Below are 24,654 nucleotides of genomic sequence, written 5' to 3'. Positions count from 1 at the left end.
ATGTATTGTATTTGAGCCCAACTTATTTTAAGCTACCTTGAAGTGGTCCTGCAGATGACTGCATAACCACATCAATTGTAAAGTTAGGTGATCCTTATAAAAATAGAAGACCAATATCATTCACGCAGTATTCCTTTTCATTAATCAGTACTGTTTGAAGGATGGGGGTTTTTTTCCCTGTTTTTTCTTCTTTTGAAGAGATCCAAGGGAGGATTTTTATTCTTGAAGTGCAATTACCCAACATACACATTAATTAAATTTTGGTTTTTTTCTTCCTGTCCTTACTCAATGAGCTTAATTGGCTGCTATTTTAATTCTTCAGGCTGCTTAGTGTAGTTACGTGTGAAATGTTTTTTGGTCTTTATCTTATTTTCAGATTTGGGGTTTTTTTATGTTGAGTTGAAACCTTTAAAAAATAAGAAAGTCATGAAAGAAATACATTTAAAAAATAAAACTAATTATTCTTTGTTTTTAAATACAAAGGAACCCAAGATTGCAAGCCTTGTAGTTACCAATTTGCTCCAATATCCATCTATCCATCCGTGAAAGAGTATTTGCACAGGTACCTCAAACACTGTTCAGCAGACATCAGAGAATTCTACTCCTGGATTAATATTTCTGGCTTTGGGAGGCATGCTGCAACTCTTTCCTTAATGTCTTTTCATCCCAGAAGGAGCTGGCAAACTTTCCTAAAGTGATAATGGAAAGCTGTCCGATCTGATTGTGTTTCAAATTAGGTGATGCCTAGCAATGAGGTAATCTCTGCAGTACTGGAATTCCAAACAGTCCCAGAGCTTGTGGGAAAAGTATCTCTTAATGAGGCAATATTTCCAGCACTGTTTGCAGGCAGTCCATCCAGCGTGTGTGCCAGCATCTAAAGGTTCCAAATGCAGCTATATGTTGTAGCATCTGGTTTTAAGAACAAGTAACAATTGTGTTTTAGATATTGACCCAGACAATGATTATGTCATATGCATCTATACTGCTGTGACTAAAAGCACATGGAGCAGCTACCAGTAACGAATTGTTTGCCAAATATCCACATACCTATCCACGTGACATGGCTAACTACACATTTGTTAAATGCCAAGACAGGTGCTATGATGATAACTTTCCATTTGCAAAGCTCCTGTGGTCTTTGAAGGCCATAAGAGCTAGCTGATGTCAGAATTCATTGCTGCTTTTGTGAAAACTTCCCTCAATATTTTCAAATTTGATGTGGTTTTAGCTGTAAATAGGGAGGTTTTCTTTCTGAATTATGGGTAAATGAAACACTTTAAAAATGTCAACAGCAAACTGATAAATGGGCAAAACAGTATTACAGACTTATCTTGTTATGTGCTCAGGAAACAGGCTATCAAGATGAATTCCCACCACCACTGCCCTTTGAAAATTCATGTTCTAAAGCTAAAGGGTGTAGAAATCACTCTTAAACTCACACAAGGAATGTAAATTTAATTTGTTACATCTACTGTCCCACAGGTTTACTTGTTATGCTCCATCATCTTTAATGAAAACAGCTGATTAAGTTTAAATATAATCAGTCACGATTATATTTAAACTGGACTTCTTTTTAAGAGCTCAAATAGAGGCAATGGCATTTGAATTTTAGAAAATCCTTAATTCCTTGATCCTTCTTTTGTAGTCAGGACAAAGAAACATTAATTCAGTTTTTTGGGGTTTTTTGGTTTTTTTTAAAAAAACTTGGTTTGTTTGGGTTTTTCTGTGCTTTTGGTTGTTGTTTTGTTGTTGTTGTTCTAGTTTTTTGACTACTGAAGGGAGAAAAGTCTTATTGAAAAAAATAGGAATTCTAGTTTCTTTTCATTAATTTCAGGCCAAGCACAATGAAACAGCTGTTGCAGATCATTTTCTTCCTTTAGCAAATGGAGTAGGTGAGTAGAATTTAGACAGAAATCCTGTTCAGTAGTGAAGGGAAGGCACACTGTAGTTTTGTGGAGTGCAGGTAGTTTCACTTGCTTTTGGGGACATGAAGCAATGAGGTATTTTTTGCAAAGAATGAGCAAATTCTCCTAAAATAAAAGAACACCTTGGATAACAAAGGTAATTTTTATCATAGCCATGCACTAAGTCCTTCACTTGGCCTATGTCAGAGCAGTCTTATGCTGTGCTAACTTGTGCAAGTTGTTAAATACCCCTTGGAGATAAGGAGTCATTGGGATTTTCTGGATTGAAGGAAACTTTGGCCACTTTTACTTTCCTTTCATTGTACACTACTCCACCCTAAAACACTGATGAGCCTCTAGTGCCTGGTTATGTTGACTGTAAGAGCTTTTATGTCAAGCAGTTACAAAATTGTCATAATGTAACCCCAAATTGGGACTATTTCACTGAGATAATCTGTGATAATTGACATAACACCTGTTTGCTCTCAGTAGAGTCAACAGTTGCATAAGGTTCCAATTCAAAATTTGGCCCTGAATTTCTGGGAAAGTGGTGACTATATATAAGCTGCTGTACATTTTTTCATGGTCCGTGTACCTGAAATATATTAAAATGTGTTTTTCTTGAAAGTCACACTGGAAAGTATTGGTGAGTCCTTTTTTGACTATGGCATAATGGAGAGACCTGTGAGTCTCCTGTGGAGACACTGTGGAAGAGGCCAGCAGAGAGAACTGCAGTGAGGTTTGCTCACAGAATGGACGATGCATCGGCTTTGGCTCTGCACTTCTTGGGGGCTCAGGATTAAAAGTTTCTTGGGAAAGCTTGCTACTTTTCTGAAGTTGCCAATTCTGTGGGTTTCCTGTGGAATTACACTAGTTTTTAGCAACAGCTGTGGCTAGTTTTCAGGAGCTAGAGGTAGCCATTTGGGGGGCTTTTTTAAAAAGCTGACAGAGAGCTTTGGGTCTCTGGTTGGTGCAGTGATTTCCACTGTAAATTCTGATAATGTCTCTGAGAACTGACTAGAGGAGGTGAGTCAGGACTGTGCATTGGCAAGCCAATGCTTGACTCTACTGTCATGGGCACCGGAAGCTCCTCAAGGACAGTGTTTCCAAGTGCCAGTGTCTGAATTGCTGAGGGATTTTGTAAAGTCCTCTAGGCAGTTAGTATAACCCCACTGAAATAAATAGGGAATTTTAATGCTTATCTTGCAAGTGTTACTAGACAAAGGGGGGACTTTAGAACCCCAGGGTCTAAAGGTATAAAAGCATTTACCACTCCAGGTAAGAGGCCTAACCACTAATAGAAGCAGACAGTTAACCCTAGAAAATATTTAGGTTCTTTTAACAGTCTAATTCAGGATGATTAGTCATCTGAGATGACCACAAGAACTATCATGATACCTCAGTGGGTGGATGGTAAATGACTGATTCAAATCTGAGGCAGTAAAGAGGGATACTGGACTTGTTCTTTGTTGAAATGGCAGACAGAGTAGATTCCTCCTACACCAGAGTGAAAATAATATGGCAGGACAGGATAGAGGATGCATGTCTGGAAATTGTTCACTTCTTTGCGGCTGACAGTAGTAATTCCAAGTCTAGGCTCAGTGAGGAGACAAGAAAATGTGGAATTGCATTTAGGATTTCTTAATTGTGACTGTTGAATAGCAGCAACAACAGTAACCACAGTTATAAATACCTGTCTCCAAACTTGCCCTGTACAGGTAATTAGATTCTGGGGAACACAAAGGTTTTTCCATGCTTTCTTCTCAAGTCATAAAAGGAACATTTTGCTTTCAGTGGCATTCCTATTCCCATTGTGTTGGATTTCCATAATTATTCATCCAATCTTGTTCTTCCAAGGGGTGCTTATAGAAAATATTGGAAAATGTACAAGCAAGTACTCGCAGGTAAAGAATACTGTGAGTCCCTTAGTACTTGCATGGTCTTCATGGTATTAACTGCATCTGTGATCACAGGACTGTCAGAAAACTGCAATCCAAGAGATGCTGCAGTGTTTTATAAGAGCTGAGACACTGGCTGCATGTACAAGAGATGAAATTGTTGAAGTCTCTTGATTAAAGTTAGTGCTTTAGCTGTATGATTTAATGAAGTAACAATAAGTCTGTCTAAAGCTTGATAGTAATAATAATGATGTGGTGCAAAATAACTTTACAAGGTACAATGGAAATAAATGTAAATTGAATTAGGAAGGAAAGGAAAAGAAAATGTTTCTCCAGCAGAGATAAAGTGCACAATTCTAGGGGTTATTTTCACATACTTTTGGCGGTTAAATTTCATTTTCTTTGGCAGCTTTATCTGGTCCCTTCTGTAAAGCTTGCTAGAAGTTCCTGTGCAGTGTGTATGTTTGAATTCTAGTGATGCATCTTGAGACAGTTTGGCTGCCATGTGACAATATTTCAGACTGATTTTTGATGAATTCCAGTGTTATATAAATATCTGGATCCCAAATAAAGGTGTCAGGACACTTTGGAGAGCCTGCAAAAATAAATCAGTGAGCATTTTGAGACATTCTCATCCATGATGTCTCTGACTTCATGCCTAGCAGAAACAAAGGCCCTCCTTTTCTCTCTGTTTCCAGTTTAAGTTTGTATGTCTTAAAAAGTAAAGGAAATACTTTGATCTTTCTGAGACACACCAGTCTCTTCTTGATTCCTTAGCTGTGACCTGGGAGATAACTATGCAAATACATCTTCTCTTTGTTTTATAGTCTTTAATAGTGCCTACAGTCTCACTGTCAGGAAATAAAAGAAGTAAAGGTAAGATTTTAACTCTCAACAGAGAAGCTTCTCTCTCTCTCTCTCTCCCTGAATTTCCCTGGATGTGAGATTTTTAATGAGACCACTGGTTATAAAGGAGAGTTTTCTAGAAAAGATTTTGTAACATACTGAGTTTGATCCTTAGTCCAAAATGTCAGGTGGAGTCTTACTGACAAGAAGCCCTCCAGCTGAGGACCTGCTGCCAAATCCCTCTTCCTTATATTCCATGGCCAAGGGCTGGGCTAGGCTGGTTACAGACCACAGGAAATGTGTGCTTGGAGAGTGAGGTTTGTCATCCAGAGATCTGAGGCTATTCCATCATTGTCTGACTCACTATTAGTCTGGCTTTTTATTTGCCTTCCCCCCCCCCGAAAGTTGTTTTTACGTGAAAAGAAATACAGCTGTAGCGATACCAGGATGGGGTGGTATCAACAATCAGCTGGATGATTTTCATGGAACAAGAAGCTGATATGTTTGAAAAGGCTATAAAAATATGAGCTGGCAGCTGGCAAAGACAGTTTTGTATGCTTTAAATACACTGAATAACTCACCTGTACCTCCACCAACCTTGTCACTGCATCTTCATGGCATACTTAGGAGCAGCTTGCTGGAGATCCTGCTCTCTTTGCAGAGATTTGCTCATGGATGAGGTAGATCCCTTCTATATATAAATATATAGGTATCTTCTCTATAGATGGAGTCAGTTTGGCAAGCCAGTTTGTTGCTCCCTAATCCTTCAATTGTCCTGGTTGAGCTACTGCATTTTTCCTTCTGCTGTCCAATGGATTTATCCAAGAGAGGTGTGTATGGGCTCAGTACACTGATGAATGGGGACAGGGAAGGGGAAAAGATGTAATCCAGTGGGAAGCTGCCTGGTTTCTTTCACATACCAGCAAATCACCAAAAGTTTCTTTCCTTCTGCCAAGCACTTTCACCCATCCTTTCTTTCCCACACATGTATTTTGTTTCAGTCTGTTGATAATGTTACCAAAGAGTCAGTCAGTCTCTGCAGATTGGTCTGGATCCGCATGAAATATATAAAAGGTATGTTCAGTTAAAGTAAAGCAGCACTGTGCCTAGTGAAAATGAATAGAGTGAATCATCCTCTGAAAAGTTTGAAGACACAGTATGAGAATCCTTTGACATGATTATTTTAAAATATGTGTAAAAGGAAAAAGAACACCACACTAAAGCTTGATGTGAGGAATTTCTGTTAAATTAATAACATGTTTATATTTAAATCTCTTGCAGAAGTGGCTGAATATTCTTATGGTTTTAAGATGCTCAAAAGAATGAAATTGTTAATTAGACAGTATAGTGGTGTGAAGGGGAGGGAGTTTTTTCAAAGTGGGATGACTTCCATTTTATAGCATTCTTCAATAAACATTATTCCTGAGTCTGCTGTACAGGCAACCTGGTTTCCTCATCAGGAAAAAAAAAAACCTCTCAGAGGTAGTTTCTTCAAATCTATTTGCATCTGTATATGCAAATATATACCCCTTTGCGGCAGCCTCTCTCTCTCTGAGACCTGGCTAGCTCGAGAGACAAACCACAGTTGGAAGGATTTTTCCTTAGGGCCCCAAAAAACCCGGGAGTAGCTGTGAACCTATTACTTTAGAGACAGCAGGTCTCTGTTGATGGCAAAGGAGGGTCTGCACTTGATCTGGGAGGAAATCAGGGCTTTATTCAGTCTTTCTCCTGTGGTCCTGCCCCTGCCTGGGTCGGGAGCCTGGTCCCTGTCCCCCAGCCAAGAGAGATTCCACCTGCTTTTTCTGGCTTAAATCCAGGAGAAGGGGCTAAAGGTGGAGACAAGCCACTACCCAATCAGGGATAAGGTGGGAGTGGAACTGAGTTGGATTACATTCCAGTGTGGGAGAATGGGCAAGAAAAAGGGGCAGGGGCAAACCTCGGGATGATACATTTTTCAGGGGAACAGGGGAGTAGAGAAGAAACCATTACAAAACCCAATATAAAAATGAAATACAATAAAACTGAAATAATACACAACACCCCTTATATCTATAAACATCTCTCTTGATCCAGCTATTACTCTTCTTCTTCTTCGTCTTCTTCTTTGTCTTCGTCTTCTTCTTCTTCTTCGTCTTCTTCATCTTCGTCTTCTTCTTCTTCGTCTTCGTCTTCTTCTTCGTCTTTGTCTTCTTCGTCTTCTTCTTCGTCTTCTTCTTCGTCTTTGTCTTCTTCGTCTTCTTCGTCTTCTTCGTCTTCTTCGTCTTCTTCTTCGTCTTCTTCTTTGTCTTCTTCGACGTCTTCTTCTTCTTCGTCTTCTTCTTCTTCGTCTTCTTCTTCTTTGTCTTCTTCTTCTTCGTCTTCTTCTTCGTCTTCTTCTTCTTCGTCTTCTTCTTCGTCTTCTTCTTCGTCTTCTTCTTCGTCTTCTTCTTCGTCTTCGTCTTCTTCGTCTTTGTCTTCTTCTTCATCTTCGTCATCTTCGTCGTCGTCTTCTTCGTCTTCTTCGTCTTCTTCGTCATCTTCGTCGTCTTCATCATCCTCATCATAATTAAAGTGATTTGTTAATCCTGGGTCTTTGCAAGTTTCTATGAGGTAAACAAGGGAGGAGGAATAACATGATTTAACAGGAGTGAAAAATGATTCAGAGCTCAAGAGATCTATTGTTATTGTAGCTACAGGCACAATTTGCACAAGGATTCCACCAAAAGAGGTGGAAGTTTTCTGGCATAAAAAATGCTGGTCACCAATTAATCAGAATTAGGTAATTTCCAAGGTTCTCCAAATTGTTTGTTTAGGAATTATTGTTCCAGCTTTTTAGGATATAATTATTTTGAGTTTCAATTCCTTGCTGTAAATATTTTGTATACAGATTCCTTTTGAGACTATGGTACCATTATCTTCGGCCTGTAAGTGCAAAACTGTCATGAATTAATTATTGTGGATGCTGCAGAGCCTCTTCTGTGTGTGCAATTTTGGAATAATTTTCGTGTTTTTATGTGAATGCACAGGTACTGAATGCTAGTGGTCATTGCTTCAGTCTCCTTGGAAGAGTGCTGCACAGCTGTAAAATGCCAATTGTGCTTCTTAAGCATCCCACCAAGCTCTGGGGAGAAGCCTGCAAATGAATTTTCATTAGTGGAGTGTGACTCATTAGAATGATTGTGCTATAGGTCATAGTTGTGAAGGAATTTTTAAATTTCTCTCACAGAGGGCATTTGCCAATGCTTCTTACTCAGTGAGGTCTAAATTCACTTAAGATTGCCTTTAGTTTTTCCTGTGAGAATTTAGAACAGATTTTTAGAAGAACTACTGTAAAATTCCATGACCTTTTTCTGACTAAGCAAGTACAGCCCCTTTCTTGTAATTTCTGCCTAGTCTTAGCTACAGACTTAGCAGTTTAGAAACATTATACTTTTCTGCATAACCATAAAGCTACAGGTATATTAGTTGTTGAACTATGTTTTTAAGCAGAAAATGCTTTTCCTGAAATCCAGGTTTGCCAGATTTTCACAGATTGATTACCGTCATATAATCAAGACTGCTGTGGGTTTTTTTCTGTTGATTTTCTTGCATTTTCTTGATGTCATATACTGCATTTGTAATCAAAAAACCGGGAAGTTTGCTTGGGTTCCTTATCAAGTGATTATTTTATTTTGCATTGCTGTTAGCGGTAAAAAGTTGCCATTTTTTTTCTGCTTTAAGTGCTCAGACAGTCCAATAGCTGCAGTGCTTTAAAGCAGAGCCATCTCCCGGTGTCCGCTGCACTTCTCTGCTGTAAGGTACCCACCTGCATGGAGCAGGAACAGTCAGCTGCTCCCCCTCGCAGCCAGGGGAGACCCAAGAGGACAGTAATGTGCCACCCCCTCCCTCCCTTGGCAGTTTGAAGCTCAAATTCTGGCTGTGAGCTACTGTGGGTGAGGAATGGTCCTTTTCTGCTCTTCCTGCTGTGGGTGTGGTAATGTCTGGCAGAGGGTCGGGCCAGACAGCTGGAGTTCCTCATGCCAAGAACAAGAAGGCTCCTGTGACAGCTTCATTTGGGATGCTCTATTTTTTACTTGGTACCACATTTTATAGAATAATCAGATTTGGCTATTTCAGGGCCTCATAGTAGGGAGCAGGAAGTTTCTGAATGGCTTTGGTAATGTGGAATTCTTGAAATGCACAGAATCAAAACGCTAAAGAAGCTGTGTGATTATATTTTGATAAAACTGAATAAAAGTATTTGCCAGAGACTTGTATTGCATATATACGCTACTTTTCTACTTCAACAGATAAAGATTCATGTAGTATAAATTTGATTTTAAGAGTGTGAAGTAATTTATGTTTTTAAAATATTGTGAGTATCATAAATCCTTTCTGAGCTTGTTATTAAATTAGGTTTGTATTTACATATTATTTTTAATGACTTATCTCTTTTCATCATTTAGATCTACTCAGTCACCCATTTGGTAACAAATTCTTCAGCCTCAGGACTACTGGATGATTTTAATTCATACACTTCCGTTTGGTAATTAGCTATCCCTTACTGATGCGGACCATCAGATTTCAGAATGACTTCAGTAAAAATGGAAAATACATAATGAATTCAATAATGTAATGATCCATTTGTTTTCCAGAATTTTTTATGTTCCTGAACCAAATGTTTAAACTATTGCATCTTAACGTTCTTACTTCTAATGGCTACGCTTCTTTACTGTGATCACTAAAAGTGAAAATGGCTTCGCGTATTCACAAATCTTTCCTCTTAAGAAAACAGCAGAACATGTAATAATTTAGAAAAGGAAACAAGTTGTGTTGAGCTTGAAACCCTACACCTCCTAAACTGGGAAAATTTTCACTCAGTGTGCCGGTTTTGCCACTCAGGCCGATCTTTAGACATCATAAAACTTTACTTTCATGCACTTTTATGACACAATTATGAACGTAAAAGCAGGCATTTAATGCTAGGTAAGGAAGATGGTTTCCCAGACTCTGTTATCAATGACAAAATACTGAGAGAAGGCAGTAAAAGCAGAGAGCCAACAGGTGAAGTTGAGGTGTGATGACAACTGGGAATATGGGTCTGGCCTAACAAAGGGATGGGAGATACAAGAAATGGTGCCTCTTCCTTTGTGCTGATAGAGGGAGCTGGAGTCATTGACATGGTTTCCTTGGAAAGACTTAAATATATTCTGCAGTATCTTTTGTTTTTAAAGACAGACTCTCCATTGTACGGTAGGCTCTCACTTTCCATCCCAACACAAGCAGCTCATGGGTCTTCTGAGTAGCAGCTGTACTGAAAGCAGTCTCAGGAAAACAGAAGAGACAAAGAAAAAAGGAAGAAGTTGTTGAATGTATGCTCAGTGTAGTATGTTATAAAAAGTATTTATTATATTTATATTAGGATGTGTTTTATTACTTGATAAAATTCAGTCATATGGATAATTTGAGCAATTAAACTGACTCAGCCCAGTGTCTTTGTTAGCACTATAATAGCTTAAAACTTATTTCCACAGGTGTTTCAAAAGACCCACAGAGGTTGCATGACTGAAACATTAACTTATTATTCTAATAATGTGATGCTGCTCTGTCTGACTCAAGAGTTTTTAACTTGAATACTTTTCAGGTTACTGAATTGCCAAAAAGGCGATTTTTGGGGTTTTTTGTTGTTGTTGTTGTTGTTGTTAATACTTTCACACAGGTGCTTTTTCTTTTAATATGAAGTAGTGATATAATTAATAAATTATAACCAGATGAAAGCCTGGAATTTGACACTTCATCCTGGGATGGTGATGGCACCTGGCAAAGTAAACTTTTCTCAATAATGTGCTATCTGTATGAAGGACAGGGACCTAGGTGCTGGACTGAAGGGACATTTGGTACAAGCAGGAATGAAAAAGCCCCACTCGACAAGCAAATAAATGGTTACTGACATAGGGGCTGGAGACCAGCTCATACCTTCTGGGTGGGGCCTGATGGGGCACTCTTTATGGATCTGTGGTTTAGATTATTTTTAGGAAAATGAGGAGTTTCAATGAAGCATTTGCACAAGGCCAGCTCGCTGTGTTATCAGGAGGTAATTCAAGCTGGCAGTCTCCCCCTTAGCTGCACTGGACATCCTCGTTCAAGACAAACATGAGGAAGGGGTTTAGTTGACAGGATTTTGCTGATTCCAGACGCAGCTCAGTCCCCAGAGGAGAGTTTTCAACAGGCACGGTGGATTTCTTGAGGCTGAGCATCCGGCCCGTTGCTGTGTTTGATTCAGATACATCTGTAACACTTATTGCAGCTGACGAAAAATTATTCCCGCTGCCAAGATAATTTCAGCCAGTTTGATGAGGGCTGATGAAGGAGGTGTGAGCTGGGAAATCTTACTTGAATTGGAAATCTTGCAAGGTTCTAATGACTATGAGGTTGGAGTCCCTCACTACTTTCACACCTGGTGCCAGATATTTGGTTTTGCATTTGCCAGTGGGTGAGCTGCAGCCAAGATTCTCCTAATAATTTCTTTTTATTTTTGCAAAGACCACCCATAACTTCTGCTAGTGGAGAAAAAGATTTTTTCTAGTAACAGTTTTGTCAGTATTGTATTTTCCATATATTTCAAAGGCCAACCAGCTTCTCTCTTTCTTGGTATTTTGTGGTGCACTAGAGACTGCCTGGGTGCTTACTGTATTCGTTTTGAGAAGTTAGTAATCTAATATGATATTTTGCCCCAAAAAGACTGATGGACATGTGTCTATTTTGAGAACTTCTGTCTGTGAGCATGAGAAGATTTTTGGTTGTGCAGATGAGGCAGCTTTATGTGCAGGTGCTTAAAAATGTCACAAATTCAAGACTTAGGACTTGGAACTCTGGAAAATGTCAACCTCCAGTGATGTACCTAGGATACTGTAAAGCAACATGTAAGTTTTAGTGACAAGACAAGAGAGAATAGCTTCCAACTGGAAGAAGGTAGGTTTAGATTAGATAAAGGAAGGAATTTTTTATTGTGAGGGTGGTGAGGCCCTGGCACAGGTTGCCCAGGGAAGCTGTGGATGCCCCATCCCTGGCAGTGCTCAAGGCCAGGCTGAATGGAGCTTTGAACAACCTGGTCTAGTGGAAGGCGTCCCTGCCCATGGCAGGGGGGCATAACTAGATGATCTTTAAGGTCCCTTCCAACCCAGACCATTCTATCATTCTCCAAAATCTCCTGTTCCTGCTGATGATAAGGTGATGCTGGCTTTTACTTATTTGTCTGAAATGACAAGCAATAATGGGTATTCTATGACTATTTCTGACTTTTTAGAGACATGGAGACATGTAGAGTTAGAGCATTGCCACAAAGTCACTCTCTCCCCTTTTGTTGTTTGATCCTGGTTAGAGACTTAGATTATGAATCTTGAAAGTAGTTACAAAAAAAGGTACTGAGCCCTTTCACTGAGGTCAGTGAAAATACTTCTACTAGAATGACAGTTTAATGTCAAGCAATTGTATTGTTTGTTGATGTTTTATATGGTTAGTCTGGAACCAAACAAATTTAATCTCTGAACATGCATCAGTATTTAACCCAACTGGGCATTCTCTTTGAGATATCAGATTACGATTTAAGTGAAGCTTTATTACTTATGATAAATTTAATTCAAAGAAAATAGTTTTTCTCTCACAAATGGTCATGATTTCCTTTCAGAGGAAGGATGTTTAGATATTCTGTGGTTAGTTACTAATTCATCTAATAGGTTTTGAGCTTAAAGCACTCTGAAATTGCAGGTTGTTTTTTTTTTTTTCAGAAAATAAGAGAAAATTGTTACCTTGTTATTTTTCCAGGAGTAAAATCAATTGTGCTTCAAATTATCATTAATGAAAAATATAACTTGGTTGTATTGGTTTGATTTTTTTTTTTTGTGTGTGTGTGTGTGTGTGTGTGTGTGTGTGTGTGTGTGTGTTCAGCAGATCTATTAATAGATGTGTGAGCTAATTCAAATTATCTTTGTGCGATAAAATGGATGACACAGCAGTGTGGGGTTACAGGGATAGTTGTGGTCTACAGTCAGAGTAGTGGTAGCTTAGATACTTGATTAAATTAGCAGGAATGCTTGATCTAATGTAGAGGCTCACATGTCAAGGGCAGGGAAGACTATTGTTGGATATTGCCATGAAGGTCACAGTAAAAATTAAAATTGTATTTTGCAAATCCTCTTATGAGGGTATGATTCTTTATTTACTGATGGGAAATGGAGACGCCAAGCAGGCAGATCATGAACCTGCTTTGTGATTTCTAAATTAGCAATGACATTTTAATAAATAATTGAGATTCCATAGCAGACACCCTAAAAGTGAGAGGATTTGTCTGTCATTCTTGTCAAAGAAAGACACTGCAGTAACAGAAGTGAAGAGTGATTCAAACTGAATCACAGTTTACTGTAAAGGTACCAGTGCTAGGTATAGCTGCTGTTTAGCTAACAAAATATTCTGTTGGATCCATTCTCCTATTCCTTATTTTGTTAGAAGCAGGTTGATTTAATTTTCATACACTTTCTGTCAAAAATGATTGCTCTTAATTTACTACTCAGGAAGTGAAAAGGCAAAACCCAGACCCACACAAATCTCTGTAACTGCCTGGACAATGAAATGGAGAGCTATTACTCAACATGTTGAATAACAAGCCCCAGTTCAAGCTTTATCAACTAATTCTATCAAGAGCTGCTTAGATAATACATTGTAAAGTGAAAAAGTGTAATATGCTTTTATAGTTTGGAGACAAATATGTGACAAATAAAGAGCTGTTGCTTGTTCTTAAGGCTGTCTTGGATTTACATTGAGATGGACACAGCTGACTATGGTATCAATTTGTTGTTGAATTTGTAGGAGGGGATAAAACTGTCTATGAAATTTTCTGGAATTTAACTGTATGGCGAAGAAGTGAAAGATTCTTTAGATAGTCCTGCATATCTCCTCTCTCTCTGAGTCACTGTGTTTACACTCTTGCCACATCACACTGGCCTTGATCCTTCTGGTCAGTTTTTGCTAGCAAAGATGTAAAAATATTTTTTATTAGTGGTGCTGATACCCACAAGAAAAGAAGCACCCACAGAGCAGCACAGTAAGCAAATAAGATACAACGTTTGCTTTTTACAAGCGCTTGATTTGTGAGAGGATGAAAACCCTCATAGTGCAGAAACATTTGCCAGTTTACAGGCTTTGCCCAGCCCTGCCAAACGAGAGATCCACACAAATGTGCTTATGTTAACCTGGTGTAACACTAATCTCTATTACCTTCCCCTCAGTATCTTTTTTTCTTTTCTCTTCCCCTTCTAAGTCTCTTTGCATGTTGGCTGGACTGTGGTGATTGGATGACATGAAGATGCAATTAGTGCTACTTCCAGAGGTTGTGACTCTTGCTGAGTCCTCATGGCTGCCCTTCAAAGTGCTATCAAAACTCTCTTGGCTGGATGGCCCAAACAGTCTGATCCTCTGAGATTAGCAAACATCAGTCATTATTTGTCATTGGTGTGTGTCCCCATAAGTGAGGCTTCCTCTGTGAGGCTGGGACTCCACACTAAAAATTCACTGAGCTTCTTTCAGGGTCCCTGCCCCTGTTACCTCATTTATGTCTTTCTGTGTTCCCTATGTGTTCCCTAAATTTTGCCAATTGAACTTCAATCATCTAAGGGTAAGGTCAGTTTTTATGCCAAGCTAAAAAATATTCTGCTGTCCAAAGAAGTAATCTCACTGTCTCTGAGGCCCTTATCTGACCTCTTTCTTCTAAGTCAGGATCAAAAAATAGACTGTCTCGAACTAAAGCTCTTCAATTCCTATTTTGGATGCTTAAGTCTGTCTTTCAAAAATGCTGAGTGTGCTACAGTGCCTGTTTGAACTCGGATGCAGCAGGGCCTGGCTGTGGTGTGTAACGAGCCACCTAGAAAGAAAAAAAACACAGACACAGCTTTGAGTTATTTAAAACTCCTTTAAAACTGAAAAACAGTATTGCTGGATATGCCAAGATCTGTTAATTTATATCTACTCTTCTCATCTGTTAAAGCAATAGGAATAACAGAAAACATTAGATTCATATCATCACCAGACATTAATTTTTCACCCTTGCACCAGCCACTTCACCCACTTGCAAGAACAACCCAAGTGTCCTCAGTGTCTGTGGCGATGTCAACACCCACCATATCCATGTGCAAACTGTCCTTTGCTGGGAGGGTTTATCTGTAATGTGTAATCCCAACCAGTGGATATGTTTGCATTAGTAATGATCTTTCATCTTGGGCGTTCCTCTCCTGTCCTCTCCTATCCCTCCATCCTTCAGGAGATCTGTAATTTTTTAGAGACTGAAAAGGTTCTTGCTAGAAGATAGGTTGAGGTAGGAAAGAAAAATGAGGCAAAAGTGACAGAAATCTAGCTGTAAGAAAATCCTACTGTGTGCTTTTGATTGGGTTTTTTAATGTTGGTACAGTTTACACTTCAGCATGATTCAAGATTATACTCTTACATCTCAAGAGTACAGAAATCTTAGCAAAATAAGGGTTTTATGTTCTATTTGGCCTCTATATTCAATAATCTTGGAAAAAAATCTCAAGCTTTTTTTTTTTTTTTTTTTTTTTTTTTTTTTTTTTTTTTTTTTTACAAAGAGAACATTATTCAGAAGCAAACAAACCTTTAAACCTATCCTCCTTCTCTGGGGTTTTTGCTGGAAATACTGAGTCTAAATATCATCAGTGGTGTGACCATCTCTGTGCAGCTCCTTAACTGGCACCAGGAGAACCAGGGCTGTGGTGGTGAAGTTTTGGCAGCCACATGAGGCTTGAAAGCCTGCGGGGCAGGAAGAACAGCATGGAATATTTTAGACTAGAGATGAGTATGCAATTTTTAAATAAGCTTGGGTTTTGGCTCTTGTTTCCGTCTTATTAAAAAACTCTTAATGGCTTCACTCACTGAAATTCTAATTGCTTTGGGAACATTTTCCATGCTGACTTTTTATATTGCAGCAGAGAAGGATACTTTCAGAGGTAATTTTTGGGACTGAAAGGGTTAAAAATATCCTGAACTTCTAGTTCCCACTGTTTTATTCTGTAAATAAACCTTTCCTCCCTGTCCAAATAAAATTATGTGGTTTTTACATTATAAAATTTTAATCTCATAACAATTTTGAGTATTTAAATGTTAGGAAGCGTCATAGTTGAGAGATGGCAGAACTTAGTTTTTTTCATTGCTGAGAAACCATTACAGTGCTGTTTTTAATTATACTGTCACCGTATGTAGGTCATCTTATTGTTTAATTTCAGGTCCCCCAAATGCTGTGCCATGAGATTTCATTTAAAACACAGGTTGCAAAAATGTCAATGTAAATTAAATGTATGTTTACAGTGAAGCATCTAAAGGAACTTCATGAGAAAACATTAAGTAGCTTAGGAGAGGTGTAAGATAGGAGTAGAGCATACCTGGAAAATGTGGGCTAAACTCTTTTCCTAGCAGGCTGGTGATGTAGTCATCCTATCTTGCTAAATTCTACCCTGAAGTTGTGCATTTGGTACGCCTTTCAGGGAGGTGTCTTGACTTCAGCTCTCCAAATACAGCAGCTATTAGTGGAAATGTTGACAATACCCTAAATCCATGAGGAGAACAAAAAAATGGGAACACCAATGTCAATGGTTTCTCTTTTCCCTGAAAACTGGGTCATAGCAAGTATTTCTGAAAAACTTCCTTCCTCACAGTAAGTGAAAATCAGTGCAAGAAATTCTGCAGGGCAAGGCAATTTTCATGAGCTGTTGTTTCTAAAAGTGAGTAAAAAATACTTAAATTCTGTTTTAAGAGAATAGTGTAAAATCATTATTTATGTAATTTAGCAAATCTAATGCAGAGGAAATGGACAGACCTGGATAGATACTGTTTTCTTCCTTGCTTGCTTTTTCCCCCTCTGTATCCCACTTTCTTTACCCTTGTTAAAAATACTCAGTGTACACAGACCATGCATATATTTGCCTTTCTGACATCAAAGACTCTGGTTCTGCTGCTGGGGCCATCTATAATATTATACTGACCAGAACGTAGTAGGCTTATGCCAGACACTTGACCCCATGAGGCAGTCCCAGGCCAGGCTGGATTTAAACCCAGCTCACGGTATCTGAACGCTGCCGTTCACAGCCAGCACGTGGCCAAACAAATGCGCATTGTTGTCACAAATGGAACCATATGCTGAGTAATGGAACAGAGGTGCAACTTTTCCTGAGACGGTGCGGACAGTTGGAAACGGTAATGTATTTTTTCATTTATGTCTGTGCGTCTCAGGGCTCCCTTACTTTGTTTTCTTAGTGAAACTCAGACAGATCAGACACGTAGGATTAATGGAGCTGGGCACTGACAGACCAGCTCTGTTCCAGCTGCAGTGACTGTGGAAGAATTGGATCTGGACCCTCTTAACCAGTCCTCCAAGAGCAAGATTTCAGTTACCATAACCAATCACCAAGGACTATTTTATTTTAACCCATGTCAAATCTGAGCTTACCTGTGGGGCTAAACCACAGCCTGCAGAGCCAAGTGTATCCAAATGCAGACTCATTTCACTGGCTGTTTGTTGCTGTTTGGAAAATTCAGCCACATACAGTATGGAACAATCTCCACCAAATGAAACTTTTCAGGCTTCGTTGCACGTGAAATACTGCATGCTGCTTCCTCCCAGCTTGCAGCCAGTGCATCATTTCCTGTTTATTAGAAAATGAAATGAAGGCAGGATAAAAGCATTTGGACAATGTTCTCAAGCACATGGCATTGTCCTGTGCAGGGCCAGGAGTTGGACTTTGACAATCTTTGTGGATTCCTTCCAACTCAGGATACTCTCTGATTGTCTGATTTTGGTATAGAAATAATAGAATTTTCTCTTTGGGATAAACAAGATGAAGATTTTTCATGGATTTAATGCTTTGACTGCCCTTCACTGTGTAAACCACAAAGGGGTTTGTGAGGGGTATAAACTTACATTTACTTAGGATACTTCCAGTTGATGACTTTAAGTCCATAGCCATCTCTTTCTTGGCAGTAGTAACTAAATCAGGTTTCTTCTGAATTGAGATCACTTAGTATCCAGAAAAATGCTTCTAAACTTCTTTTCCTTTGTGGGTAACACAAGTACAATAATGGTGATCACAATTGTGATGGGGAATAGACAGTGAGGAGGTTTCCTTCAATGTGTTGAAGTATGCTCTAAGCAGCAAGTCAAGCAGAAAAGAAAGCAAGAGAGAAACAACATTTGCAGTGTTTTTGACATTAATCACATGCATTTGAGCTGCCCATGGTGTGGCCAAGCATCAGGCGGAGTGAGCATCCTTGGGATGCATTTTCTCCTCACAGGGAGAACCACGCAAACTGTTGAAACGGTGTTCTGTATGCCTATGGCTTCATAGAGTATGTTGTTCCATGTCTGTGAATAGAAATAAGTTCCGGTGATGGGGTAGCTCCACTGGCTGTAGACTAAAAGCAAACAACCCACCCTTGTACCATGCAGTACTGAGTTCAAAGACACCTGGCAACCTGCAGGTGAACAAGGCTCTCTTCGTGCCTGCCCCTTCCTGCCCTCGCACAGCTGTGCCACTCCTTTTCCCTGCAGCATTCTGGGCACTGGCAATTGCCTGCTCCTCAGCTCTCAAATCCACAGGGAGGGTAAAGGGAGCTTTGCAGGGAGTGTGCTCTGAATTCTAACAAGGTTCTGGGGAATCTGATGTGTCAGCATGTTGAAAAGTTTTGGGATTTGGTTCATGTTGCATGAACCGTTGATGTTCTCTCTGCGTAAGGCACAGCTGCTTTTTGAAATAGCGATCACAGAGTGCAGCAGCACTCCTCTTGCATAAGCTCCATTCTAAATTCAGAGGAGAATTTTTTCATCCTGGAAGTTCAGAATAACTGTTACTTTTTTGGTTTTGTTTTAATATTGTTAAGAGGCCACAAATAACACAGCACACCATCCTTCTGTGCCTCAAGGAGAAATCTGCCCCCTGCAAGAGAAATATACACATATACATAAATGAAATTTTCTCTGCACTTGTAAAAGCATACATGCACTGAGTGATTAGTGACAATGGATTTGGTTTCTTGATCTCATATCTCTTATATGTGAATCATACTTGGTTTTTTAATTCTCCTGATTTTGATTTAATAGGTTTTATGTGCCTGGTCAGCCATTCATTTGCCGTTATATTTGGTACTATGAAATGAAAAAGTCCGATAGGAAAAAAGGGAGAAAAGCTGAAGTGCCATGATGGAAACATGCTAAATAAACCACCGCTGCAGGTTTGCAGCCTACATATTTCTTTGCCCTTGAACTCACATCCATGGGTAGGAAGTGAGTCCAAGCTCACTCAAAGGGAGGCCAAGCTACTGCACTTCTAACTTGCCAAGATGAGAAATGGAAGGAACAAAGGCTTCAGGCTGGTTAAAGTTTTTTAACTGTATTTTTTTTTTCCTGTGTTTTTGTCTTTGCTTCTGGTTCCAGAAGCAGCTGAGAGAAAGATGAGCTTTCCTCAAAATGTTTATTTGCTTTTTCCGGACTTTGCTCATTAGCTGCTGGGCTGAATTCCTGGGGCTCTGCTATCGGATAGGAAGAATAATATGTGGAGGCAGTAATTATTTGTCAAGTACTGGCAGTGTACTTGGCGTGCTACAAGGCATGGATAGGAAAGCTTTACCTACTCTGGAGAGCTGCGGTTTAGGTTACAGATGAAAATATAAAGAGAAATCACACAGGGAGTAAACATGGATATTTTAAAAATCCTTTAACTCGGTGTTTTCAAGGAAGAGTTAAGGTTTTCGTGAAGAGAGGACAGGCCTTTTTGTACCAAGGCTGTGTGTGTGTTTGCTAGATAGGCCTGGTTGCAGCAGTTTAAAATAAAGAGAGGGCTCTTATGAAGCATTTAGGCAGTAAGGAGAATGTGAGAGTTGTGGAGAATTTATGCTGTGGGTAAACAACTTGGGAATTGACAGACAATATGAATTGAGTTGCTGAAAAGAGGTGCAGTGAGTGAGAAGATTTTGACAGTTAGGAGGAAGATAATCAGATCACTTAAGTGTTTTTTAATCAAGTGAGAATTAAATTTTCCAAAATCAACCACGGTTTTCCTTTTCCTCCCATCTTTTCCCCTTCCGTCCCCTTTCATGTGCTAAATGACTCTGGTGGAACTGTGCTGTAGGTACAGCAAATTGTGATTAAATGCTCTGTAATGCTCTCTGAGATACATTGGACCAAAAAGTATAAATGTAATGCCAGTTGCATAAAATAAATCTGAATTCTTACTGCACCATGGTGAGGCAGCTCAGTTACAGCTTCAACCACCCATGAATGCTCAGCACACAGCAGGGGTACTTTTGGACTTGCATCTTACCTATTATCATGGTAGTAGGGTATGAATCTCTTTGAATGTGAAAGCCTGTTTTTGTTTAAGCAGAGAACATTAGAAAAGGCTCTTTCCTTATTTTGTTTTTTCCCATGAGCAGATGAAAGGTAGATAGAAGTGACTGTAAATTTTAGGTAGGAAAGAAGTGGAAAAAGGCTAATCCTTGCTGAGCAGAAATTTTATTTTCCCAGCCATGCTACCCAAATGTTAAGACTCCCCTGTACCAAAGTGTCACTTCTTGGTCTATATAAATTCACTGTCAGCACAAAGGACACTTTCTGGAAGGGAAACAAGACTGTATTACACCATTCAACAACCAGCAGAAGAAAGAGAATAGCTACTTCCTGCCAACATTCATACTCCAAAGATGTATGCATGAGGTGGTAGGTGAGCATTCAGCTCTTGCTGCAGCTCGCTCTTGGTGATGACTTATCCATCTTGTGGATAAACTGCATGAAAGACTCAGAGACACAAAAGTGGGGGGTTGACAGGTTAGCTCAAGGAGAGTGATAATGACAGTGACTGCAGGGGTCACCTGGAAGAAACTGAGTGGAGTCAGTGTGACTGTTGTGAGAGTGTGAGCTTTCTAGAATTGCTGTGAAAATGGGAATATATTTCAAGGACCTTTTCTAGGTCCCACTAAGCCAGATAAGTTAGGAATCGTGCTGGTTCACACTGACTCCATCCTTCAGTCTGTTAGTTCCACATTCATTGATTGCTGTTACTCTGATTTCTTTCTGTTCGGTTTTCCCTTTTCTTTTAGTGGAAACGTCATCGATTCTTTACCTACCCTTTCTGGCCTTCTTTACTTTCCCAGCTGGGGAACTGTTCTTACAATCTGGACAGGGGTTTTGATTTCCCAGACATCTTGATACCACACAGTTTTTTCTATCCTCTGATCTCTGGTCACAGCAGCTGATTGTCTGCCCTGCACTAACGCTTCTGTCTGGAAGTGTGGTACAGTGACTTTACATTCTTTCTGTACTCTGAGTCAAAATGCTGCAAGGTACTCCTGTGGATATTTCCTATGGAGAGCTTCAGGGATGAGATTGATTTCGCTGCTCCCTCACTTGCCCATCTGCTGATGCTGAGATTTCTCTTATGCTCTTCCTGAGAGATTAGTGGTGAACATGTCATCATCCCCACATTTAAATAAACTGTTTCCTGAGGATTTAAATGCCTTGGCCTAAAGTAATTTAATGAGAACAATAATTGCCTCATTTCCCACCACATAAGATCCCAATCCTCTTCTTGGCACAGGTATGGCATGTAGCAAATGTTTATATAGAACACTTAAACCATTCTGCTCTTTGAAGCCCTGTCATTGCTGGCTGTCTATTGCTGGAATAATTTAAAAAATTCTTAGTAAAATATGTTTGACCAGAGTGTAATCTGATACACTGCCTAGTCTATACTGTTGAAAAAAGGATGAAGTTTTGTCCTGACAGCTAGAAGAATAAAACAGATACCTGACAGTCTTTAGCTGCTTTGTGGATGCTGCACAAACTGTCAGAAGGATCTGCCTGCACTGTGCGAATTACATGCTGTGTGATTTGGAAGGTTGCTTCTGTTCTGCTGGGTCTGTCCTTTCATCTCAGCCAACTGACTGCGGTTGTCAGTCCCTGTGCTCTGATTCTTGTGATGCCAGTTGGGCCCCTTTATTATCTTCATTTTTAGCTGCCTCCATTTTCTCATTTCTGGCCTTTAATTTCATCTGCGATAAAACAGAAAAGCTATTTCTTTGGACTGTTTCATCTTGAGACCAACTTCTGGCACCCCCAAGGAAACGGAGAGTTTTTACTTTATCCTGCAGCACATGTAATGAGTCCCTCTCCTTTTTAAACCACATTGTTTCAATCTTTATTGCTATTTTATGTCCCGTGAGACCCTTGAAATACTGAGTTGTTACCTTGCCTGATGCCCAAGAACTCTCCTGGCCTCCAGTGTTCAGCCCAAAACACATTTTCCCTGCAATCTCGTTTTACCAGAGAACTCAAGCAGGGCCTGTCACATGCAGCGACAGAGAACTTTGTGCCTGTGTGGGAACACCTAGGGCTTGGTTGTCACCTTGCGAATATCTAAGGTACAAATTTTAAGGGTGGCCATTCCCAAAGAAAGAAGTGCCGTAGGGCTCAACCCTTCTTGGAATAATTTCCTAACAAAAATTAAGCTACAAACCAGTAAGTATTTGTTTACAAATCCTAAACAGATGACTTACACTCATGCTAGTATGAACAGAAGGGAATGGAGAAAACCCCAACATATTCTCCAAGTAGCATTTGATTCAGATTTGGTGGTTTCCTTTACTCCATATGACTCAACTGACATGTTGGCAAATGCCTGGCAGCATTTATAACTGAGACCTCTGTTTTCACTAAGTCTTTAAGTCTTCAAGTTACACTCACTGAGTGGAGCCTGAAGCAGGCAGGTTCCTTTTCCGTGTTTGGTCCCTGTACACCTTTTGAATAATTTCAGTGGAAAGATTTTCCCCTGACTCGCTAATTTATCATTCATTAACTCAAGAAAGAGGGGTTTTGCCTTTCTTCCTAACAAGCTGTTTCTTACTGCCTTATGCTTTGGAGGTGCCAGTTCCTCTTGTTCATCACTTGGACACTTCTTAATTGCCCAGCCGGGTAAAAACCTTTTCTATACTGATGTTAATAACTCTTTAAGGTGTAACTCTGCTCCCTGATGCATCTTAGAGCTTGGAGTATCCAAATCCCTGACAGAAGCTTTTTCACTTAATTTGATGACCGTATTTTATAGACTACTATAGTTGTAATTGATTCAAACAACTTGTTACTGGCTCTTTTTGAGATCAAGCCCAAAGGTAATCAATAACTTGGTAGTATTAATAGATGTGAGGTGCCTGGTCTCCTTACTTCCTCTAAATTTAGGCTTTTGAGAAGCACTCTAACAAATTTCTATCCTTCCCCCCCCCCCCCACTCCCCCGCCCCCTCCCCCCGCCTTAACATACTAATAACGCTTTTTCTTTCTGCTAATGCTCTTTCCTTTCTTGCACTCACTTCTTTATTCTCTTTCTTCTTCCCTATTTCCTGTCTTACTTCTTTTTCCTAATCTATTCCCTGCTGTCAGACTCTGATTCAAGATCCCTGCGAGATGAAGCTGCATTGGCTGAGGAGATGTGGGGGAGGCCATCTCTTTAGCCCTTTAACTCCAGCAGGGGTTGTGAGTCGGGGCTCTCTGCTGCTGTAGTTCAGTCTCACATAGTAATGTAAACTGGAGCTGATGGCAACTCCATTAGTGTGACATCCTGAGCTGCCTCAGCTGAGCAGTAGATGTACCACCTGTTGTGCTGCTGCTGTGGAGGGGATTGCAGTCTATGGCAGAGTCAAGGAATAGGTCACCATGTATCCTCCCTCTCCTCCATGAGCTGCTAGAGCATGAGAGTCAGGGTGCTTGGACTTTCCTTTCTTTCTTCCAAAAATTAATTCTACGGCCTCTTCAAAATTATCATTCCTTGCACAGTCTCATGGGCCAAGACCACTGAGTAAAAAAGTTCATTCTCTCCTCAAACCTCCCTACCTGAGTCCAGGAAAAATAAACCCATTGGCTAAACTCTACTGTCATGTACCTCCAGTGATGGAAATGAAAACCGAGCTGCACCTAATTGAGGACCATTGTTACATTCCTATCTTTCCCTCATATTCCCTGTTATCATCACCCCCCAGTTTTTGGAGATGGGATGGAACTAGATGGTTTTTAAGATCTCTTCCAACCCTATTCATTCTAGAGTTCTACAATTCTCCAGAGATGGTGCTGCACGGACACCAAATCAAAGCTCTCCTTTGCTACACTGTTTTCCTCTTGAGCCAAATTAACTCCTGCCCCAGTATCAGTGGTGATACATTAAATATAACAAACTTGCATAGATTTTATTACCCGTTTTTTATTATTTAAGCTGAGCTGTGGGTACTTGATTACTCCTTGCCCAGTGCCTATGAGGAGCCTTGCACCCCTCTGGCCATATCCTGACCCTATGCCTCAGGCTGGTGTGGGTTAGCTGAGATCCCTTGGGACATGTTAGAGTGAAACAATACTTAGTGACCTGCATATACATATTTGAATATATGCCAGGTTTATTCTGGAACACCTTGTTTGCAAAGGAAAGGAGGTATGTTGTAATTTTGGTTAATAAAATTGGAAATATGACAACTTAAAATGTATAAAAATACCACTTAAAGGATGTAAGGGTCAAAGTGGGTATAAGGAGAACTTTTTAATCCTGGGGGCAGGCAGGCAGCAGAACAGGCTGCTCAGAGAGGCTGTGCACTCTTCCTCCTTGGGAGTGTTCAGAAATTGGCTGGACCATCCTGGTCTAACTTCAGAGCTGACCCTGCTTTGAACGGGAGGTTGGATCCCCTGAGGTACTTTCCAACCTGAATTTTCCTATGGTTCTTGTGTCTCCTGTTGTTCTCCAAGACTGTTAAATTTACCTCACCATATCAAATGAGGAGAGAATAATAAATTACAATCAAATGGTTTACTCTGAAGAAAGGAAGTGGCAAGAAGCAGGGGTTGAATATGTCCCATTATTTGATTTTATTGTTAATAAAATCTGTCATTTTCCTTTTAAATCTTCATGGGTGTAGTAGAGAGGTAGGGGAAAAATTAAAAAGAAAAAAATGAAAATTTTAATT

This window comes from Hirundo rustica, chromosome 5 (genome assembly GCF_015227805.2).
Source record: "Hirundo rustica isolate bHirRus1 chromosome 5, bHirRus1.pri.v3, whole genome shotgun sequence".
NCBI classification, from domain to species: domain Eukaryota; kingdom Metazoa; phylum Chordata; class Aves; order Passeriformes; family Hirundinidae; genus Hirundo; species Hirundo rustica.
Note: the sequence above shows the minus strand (reverse complement) of the source record.